Source organism: Dendropsophus ebraccatus, chromosome 11 (genome assembly GCF_027789765.1).
Source record: "Dendropsophus ebraccatus isolate aDenEbr1 chromosome 11, aDenEbr1.pat, whole genome shotgun sequence".
NCBI classification, from domain to species: Eukaryota; Metazoa; Chordata; class Amphibia; order Anura; family Hylidae; genus Dendropsophus; species Dendropsophus ebraccatus.
In genome coordinates, this window is record NC_091464.1 from 72714337 (window position 1) to 72722152 (window position 7816).

At 43.2% G+C, this 7816-nt stretch overlaps 1 long non-coding RNA gene across 1 annotated transcript; it reads right to left on the reverse strand.

The window, feature by feature from the left end:
* Nucleotides 1–6017: 6017 nt before the first annotated feature.
* LOC138768165 (uncharacterized) lies at nt 6018–7312 on the reverse strand. The gene is made up of 3 exons (XR_011358942.1): nt 7005–7312; nt 6348–6463; nt 6018–6036 (listed from the first exon to the last, which is right to left on the reverse strand). It is a non-coding gene; the product is annotated as an uncharacterized lncRNA (long non-coding RNA).
* Between the last annotated feature and the right edge of the window lie 504 nt (nt 7313–7816).

Genomic DNA, 7816 nt, shown 5'->3' on the forward strand with positions numbered 1-7816 from the left:
ATCCAGGACCTGAGTGTGAGGGGGAAAGGCTGAAAGGGCCTGTATCTTACTAACTCTTCTAGCTGTGGTGATAGCAAGAAGAAAGGAGAGCTTGAGGGATAGAATATTTATAGGCAGGGAGTCTAGAGGCTCAAAGGGAGATCTTGTAAGAGCTTCCAAGACTAAATTTAAGTCCCACGGTGGGACAGTTATCCTGGAAGGAGGATTCAACATTACCGCCCCTGTGATGAACCTTTTGATTAGCAAGTTGTCAGCTAATTTTGCATTTAGAAAGGTACTAAGAGCAGATATCTGTACCTTGAGGGTACTGAGCCTTAAATTCTTTTCTAGGCCTGCTTAAAGGAAGCTAAGGATAAGAGGGATGTTTAGTTCTCCTAATGGATCTTGTCTGCCTTGTGTAAACCTTAGAAAGGCTCTCCATGTTCTTAGGTATAATGAAGAGGTTACTTCTTTTCTGGAGGCCAATTACTTAATCTGACAGCCCCCTACCTCTCAGAATTAGCCGCTCAGCATCCATGCAGTCAAGTGTAAGTACGGTAATATTGGATGAACTACTGGTCCCTGGGTTAAGAGGTCGTTGATTTCCGGCAGAATCCACGGCTGGTCTACTGATAGAGTTCTCAGGAGTGTGAACCACGGACGTTTTGGCCAAAAGGGAGCTATCAAGATTATTCTGGCCTTGTCCTGGAGTATCTTTTTCAGTACCCTGGGAACTAGATTGATTGGAGGAAAGGCGTATCCCATCTCCTTGCTCCAATCTTGAGCAAATGCGTCTATTGCTGTTGGATTTTCTGTTGGGTCTAGAGAGCAAAATCTTCTTAGTTTTTTGTTTTTCCTCGAAGCGAACCAGTCTATCGTTGGAGAACCGAACCTTTTTACCACCTTGTAAAATATTGTTTGATTGAGGGACCATTCTGTCTGACCCTGGTCCTGCTGAGAAAGTCTGCTTGTTTGTTTAGACTTCCCTTCAGGTGGACTGCTGATATGGACTGTAGATTGTTCTCTGCAAATAGAAAGATCTGCTGGGAGAGATGGAGGAGAGCCTGGCTGCGAGTGCCCCCTGTTTGTTGATATAAGCCACTGTTGTGGTGTTGTCTGAGTAAATCTGTACATCTTTGTATGATAACAGAGGGGAAAGGTCTCGCAAGGCCTGGAAGACAGCATACAGTTCTTTGTAATTTGAGGACTGGTGTCTGAGATGTTAAGGCCACCTGCCCTGGACAAATCCCCTGGGGCTGGCATCGGTTGTGACTCTTATCTGTGAAGGGTTCCAATCTACTCCTTTTTCTAGGTTCTGAGGTCCTGTTGAGAGACTGTTGGTGACCATCCCAATTCTCTAGAATGTCTCTTTGTAGAAGTCTTGTCCTGTATTGAGCCCACCTCACTGACTGTATGTGAGGAGACCCAGAACAGACATCGCTTCTCTTAGTGTAGGTGTCTGAGTGAGGAATAAGTCCCAAGTTCTCTGTCTGATCAGATCCTGCTTTGTGGAGGGAAGAAGAGACATTTGCAGAGATAAGTCGAGAAGAGTTCCAAGAAACACACATTGCTTTGAGGGTAGTAAATTCGATTTTCAGGTTTATGTTCCACCCTAACCTCTGAATTATCTCGGAAACTAGTGTGATGTGGTGATGAAGTCTTTCTACTGAGTCCGCCACTATGAGGAAGTCGGCCAGATATGGTACAAATATATCCTGCTTCCTGATGAGGTGAACCCATTTGTCTACTATCCAGACAGACACTCTCAGAAATTTTTGATGGGAATTGTGAATAGGCACATGATAGTAGGCGTCCTCCAGATCTATGGAAGCCATCACACAGTTCTGGAATAGAAGGTTTATTGTGGACTTTAAGGTCTCCATACAAACTTTTTTGTATTGTAGAAACTTGTTTAGTCCCTTGAGATTTATAATTACCCTAAATGACCCGTTTGGTTTCTTGACTAGGAAGAGAGGTGAATAACCCTTCTTTTGTTGGTCTAGGGGAACTTGGACTAATACTTGCTTTTGTATTAAGGAGAGAACTTCTGTTTTTATAATTTTTTGTTTCTCTAGGTCTGTAAGTCTTCTGGTGGGGAGAAATCTGTCTCTGGGAAAACTCCTGAATTCCAGGAGAAGTCGCATGGAAATAGAATTTAAAACCCAAGGGCTGGGGATAATATCCCCCCAGGCCCCGAAAAATGAGACAGACGACCCCCCCACCGGGAGAACGTCATTGTTGGGAAAATTTTGGTTTGTCGTCTTTAGAGTTAAAGATGTATCCTTTTCCCTTCCCTGATACTCCAAATTTTTTATTGTCTTCCTGATACTCCAAATTTTTTATTGTCTTAAGTATTACGAAAGGGCTTTTTGTTTTGCTTTTTCTGTCTAAAGTTTTCCTGTTGTTTTGGCTGTGCGGGGATACCTTTTTTCGGAGGCTTTCTCTAATAGAGAGTCAAGAACAGGCCCGAAAAGAAGATTGCCATCACATGGAATGCCACAAAGTTTTCCCCTAGCAGTAATATCCCATTTCCATGTCTTGAGCCATAATGCTCTTCTAGCAGAGTAGAAAGTGCAGCCGCCTTTGCTGCTAATTTAATACTATCCGCAGAGGCATCTGAAAGAAAATCAGCGGCTTTAGCTAGGACAGGGATATCCGCCAGGACCTTCTGACAAGAAGGGTCGTCATTAATCTTTAATGGTGCATTTACACTGACAGATTTTGGAAGCCAAAGCCAGGAAAGGATTTGAAAAGAGGATAAATCTCAGTCTTTCCTTTATGACCTAGTCCCTGTTTATAGTCTGTTCCTGGCTTTGGCTTCCAAAATCTGTCAGATAAATCTTTCTGTGTAAACGCACCATAACTTTGCAAGCCACACCCTTAGAGATCTTGCCATACTTGTCCTAAGGATACCCGTAGCTGCCTCCCATGTTCTCTTATTATAGTACTCAGATTTTCTATCCATAGGGTCTGATAAAGTACCTATGTCATCAAAGGGAAGGCTATTTTTCTTTGCCAATTTTGCTACTGGTGCATCGATGGCCGGGGCTTTATCCCAGGTGCTAGAGTCACCATCCTCAAAAGGATATTTCCTTTTGAAGTACCTGGGGATAAAAAACTTCCTATCAGGGTTCTGCCATTCTTTATCGATTAAGGCTTTCACGCTTTTATGGAGTGAGAAGGTGCAAGCTTTCTCAGGGGTTAACCCTTCGTATAAGGCATCTTCTGCAGATAACAGGGTTTTTATTTCCTCAATATTTATGGAGGTTCTTATAGCTTTAATCAATTGGTCAATATCTTCAGTAGGGAAAACTCCTCTAGAAGATGGACCACCTTCCTCATTATCTGATGGAATATATTCAATTTCCCCTTCTTCAATAATTTAATCAGATACAGGAGCTTCAGATGGGCAGTCATCCTTAGCATTGACAGAGGTAATAGACATAGCTGGAGTGGAGGTTGTAGGACCCAGGACTCCAAACCCTCTAAGGCAGGCATGTCCAAAGTCCAGCCGGAGGGCCATTTGCGGCCCGCGTTCCGAACTTTTACGGCCTCCCCCAGGTATCCAGCTTGCTATTATCTGCCTGTGTTATAAAGCATATAGCATGTAGCATGTAAAATGGTCGGCCCTCGCACATGTTCACTTCATCAAATTTGGCACTCTTCGAAAAAAGTTTGGACATGCCTGCTCTAAGGGATGCCTGGACTTCATCCCTTACGATCTGTTTTAAGGTGTCAGCTAGAGATGATTCCTGAGACACCAATTTATCAACACAGGGCTGACACAGGGATCTGGGATGATCATCGGGTAAAGGAATTCTACAATCTCCACACTCCTTATAGTGGTGTTTAGAGGTGGCCATTTTAGGTTTTATCAGAAGCCTAAAATAAACCACATACAAAGGCTATATTAGTAAAAATGAGAAATGCATACGCTCACCAAATGCTGTATCCCATCACCCCAGGTACCGGACTCTCAGGCTGTTTCTCCGGTCTTTCTGGTCTTTCATGCTTCTCCATGGCTGATCTGTCTGATCTTTCTGACTTGTCAGACCTGGAGGAGCGATCATGGCGTCCTTTTTTTTTCCTGCCCGAAGATTCTGACATGCTGAAGGCCGGAATATCCACCTGGTAGGTGAGACTGGCTGACTCCTGCTCCACTGCTCCTGGACGCTATAGGAGGCATGGACGAGGACGGAGGTGTCCCCTGGCCTTTTGTAACGCCGGGGATGCCAGGCTCCCAACCGGATGCGGCGCTCCGGCGTCTGACGTCATCCGCCGTCACTTCCGGCGGCCCACGTCATGACGCTATCCGGCGCGCTGACGAGCCCGCCGCGCGCCCTGGCCGGGGAGACAGGCACGGCTCACTCTGCCCCAGCACCCCTCACTCACCAAAACCAGCAAGGATTGGGGGCTGGAAGGGAGAAATCCGCCTCCCCAGGGGAGCTCAGACCAGACTTAGGGCTGCTATCCGGAGACAGACTTATGCCCTCAGGGAGCCCCACAGCGTGTCAGGCTAACGGGGGACCTGCAGCCGGCATTGAGAAGGTGAGCTTCATCCCATATGGGACTCTTCAAAGGCCTCCCATCCGCCAGACAGAAAACCTGAACTGAGGTGTGGAGAGGAGTGTCAGACTTTTATCTTCACAGGTTTCCAGTCCTGCGGTCGGAGGTCCTCTCCAGGGGTGCTGTCATAGGGCGTCTGGGTAAAATTGCGGCCTTAGTGTGCCTGGATGTTCAGAACCCTCCTAGGCTTCAGGGGCAACCAGTGTCTGCTTATTCCAATGCAGCCAGTTTCTCACTACCCTATGTCATTGTAAATCTGGGTTATTGCCCCTTCAGCCTGTACTATCAAAGATGTGGCTCCAAAATTAGACCTTTTGAGAGTACCAGCTTCTCGCAAGGGTTAACAGAAATACACACAAAATGGGAGCACAACCTAATGTGGCACATAACACATAATGGCAACACCAGTCACAAACAGTTTAGTATGAGGTTTACACCGCACTCCCTTACAATGCTACATTGTTTGAATGCTCATTGAAATTTATTAAAAGATTATAGTGCTTGACAATCCCTATATTGTAATCCGTATTCTTCTTCTTCTTCTTCTTCCGTTTCCTCCTCTTCCAGCCATTTTTCTGCACGTAATACAGCCCGAACTGCTTTGCACACAGACTCGATTCAAACTGCGTTTCAAAGCCCTCGGCGGTGTGAGGTGTTCTATTTTTCTTTTCAATCGGATTTGTCGTTTGTAAGAAATTTACGTTTAAAGACCCCGAATTTCCCATAGAAATAATGGCCACATTCTAACCGCTGACAGCCAATCACAGCACATATGCAAATAGCTGAAATATAGCAGCCAATAGGAACTCTAAGGTCTTGTCAGGCAATGTATCACAACATCCACAGTCATGTCCACTATTGGCTCAGTCTACCCTTCATTTGTTTTTTTATACTATGTAAAACATTAAAATAAGTACAAAATGTTCCTAAAGCAAGGATTATTACAGCTGGGGAAAGAACTGTGCAACTTCTAGTCACCTGAAAAGCACATGCCCAGCTGTGCCTCACCAGTCACTATGGGGCACCTCACTGGTGAGAGCTACCTGACAGTTTGAGAAGCATTGCACTAGAGTGATGTCTGCGTTACATCCTGTACATTGGTTTTTCACAAAAGTTTCTGTAATTGCCTAATCAGATTTTTCCTTCAGGAACAGGTGTTGTCACAATGTTAGGGACAAACAGGTGTAGTATGAGTACGCATTATAGGTATTTAAGAAAACCCCTTTTATTAAACTAGGAGTTGATGAGAACTTAATGTTTTTTTAAAACATAAAAAAATCAAAAACTAAAAACACTTTTTACAGATTTTATTAGCAGAAAAAAAATTTTTTTACAGAAGCTATAGAACATTTAGCTAGTCAGACTTCAACAATAACATTTCTATTGTTGACCAATCAGGATCAGATGAAGCCAGCTTTCCATTACTATACTATTACTATAACAGGAAGCACAAGAAGCACAAATGCGAAATTCTCCTCACGCAGCAAGAATCTGCAAAAAAGGAAAAATAAAAAATAAATTCTCTACATTTGTACAATATCAATATAACAATATTTTTCAACAAACCATTTCACAAATCCCAGTCTACCACCAGTCCACAAACACAGAAAGGTTTTGATCCATAATGGGGGGTTTCTAACCCCTTAACGGAATAAGTTTAAAATTGTAATCAATATATCATAATATATCGCCTAAGGTTTTTTTGGGGGGACAACAAAGCTCAATAAGTCATATTATAATATATTACTTACAATTTCAAAGTTATATAATTATGCAGAGGAGAGAAACTACAAAATTCTCACAAGATTGTATCCTGCACTGTTAAACGCTGTCCGTGTCAGATCACCTGCTGGCACTGCTCTACTGCCACGGGGACCATACTACATATTTTGTCAAGTTGCGCAGGTCTTTAAAATGTCTGGCAAAAAAAAATAAAAAAAGTGATTTTTTTTTTTTCTTAACTCCTCAATTCCAACCACTGCTTGGATTCTGCTCCTTCTCTATAATGATACTTTGCTCCACCTCACCATTTCTTGACTGCCACATGGGAAGTCTCTTACCCCTCCATTAGAGTGGGTCACGGATGTTAACCACATCATGCATGTGGAAGAGATGATGGCTGAGGATGCATGGTGCAACAAGCAATTTACAATTCCACAATTGTCCTAAAATTGCAACTTTGCTCGCCACTCCTTGCAAAGCAAAATTAGTGGAGCAAAAAACAAGGGTTCATGTGGGTCTGTAGGTGAAAAAAAATACAAGCACAGTGGCCTTTTAAACAGGAGGAGAAAAAACGAAAGCACAAAAATGAAAATTGTCTCTGTCCTTAAAAGGTTAAAAAAAAAAAAAAAAAACACAAGACAGTTTTAATCCATAACTAGGGGGTTACACAGTTATAGCTTTGTACTGCTCTTGAAAGTTTATGGGATCTGTGAGAACAATAAAAAAAATAATCTTACCTTATGATCATGACATGTGCAGTATCATTCTGATTCAAATGCTTAATGTTCTTCTAAAGTCCACATCAAGTAGTAGAAAAGCAAACAAACTTCATCCCCTATAAAAAAGAGCAAAAACAGTTATTGCCATAAATATAGCATCAATTGCCATTTTAACATGTGCATTGCAACACATACATGCCCTGCGATATCCAGCACCCAGTGTAGAAGACATAATGTATCCATTTGAATAAATCCTGAGTGTTGCTGCAAACATCTGAGTTGTGGATTCTTATTGTTCTAATTTTGCGACATTGTCTGATACTAAATGTTTCTACCAGCACTTTATAGGCACTAACCATAACAGTCTGTTCAATAGCTGCTTACACATGGTGCCACATTGATAACCCCCCCCCCCCCACCCCGCCTCCGTCCGGGCTACCAACACTCCTCCATGCTTGGGCAGCCAATATCTAACCCCTCTGGCTGAGACTAGGACGACTAGGCTGACATTTCGGAACAAAACTCAGCACATACAGCATCCTGCAGAGAAGAATCAGAGCATATATGATACCCGACACAAGAGCACCAGAGTTTACGGCGGCAGACAATAATATGGCATCTGGCATAAAAGCAAAGTATACAGCAGCAGACAAAACAGCATACAGCGGCGTCACAAAAGCACCAGAGTATACGGTGGCAGACAAAACATCAGAGTATATGACATTTGGCACAAATGCACTAGAATATATGGTGGCAGACACAAAAGCCTATGTCAGGTGGCACAGAAGCACCAAAATATACGGCGGCAGACAAAAACAGAGCATACGGTG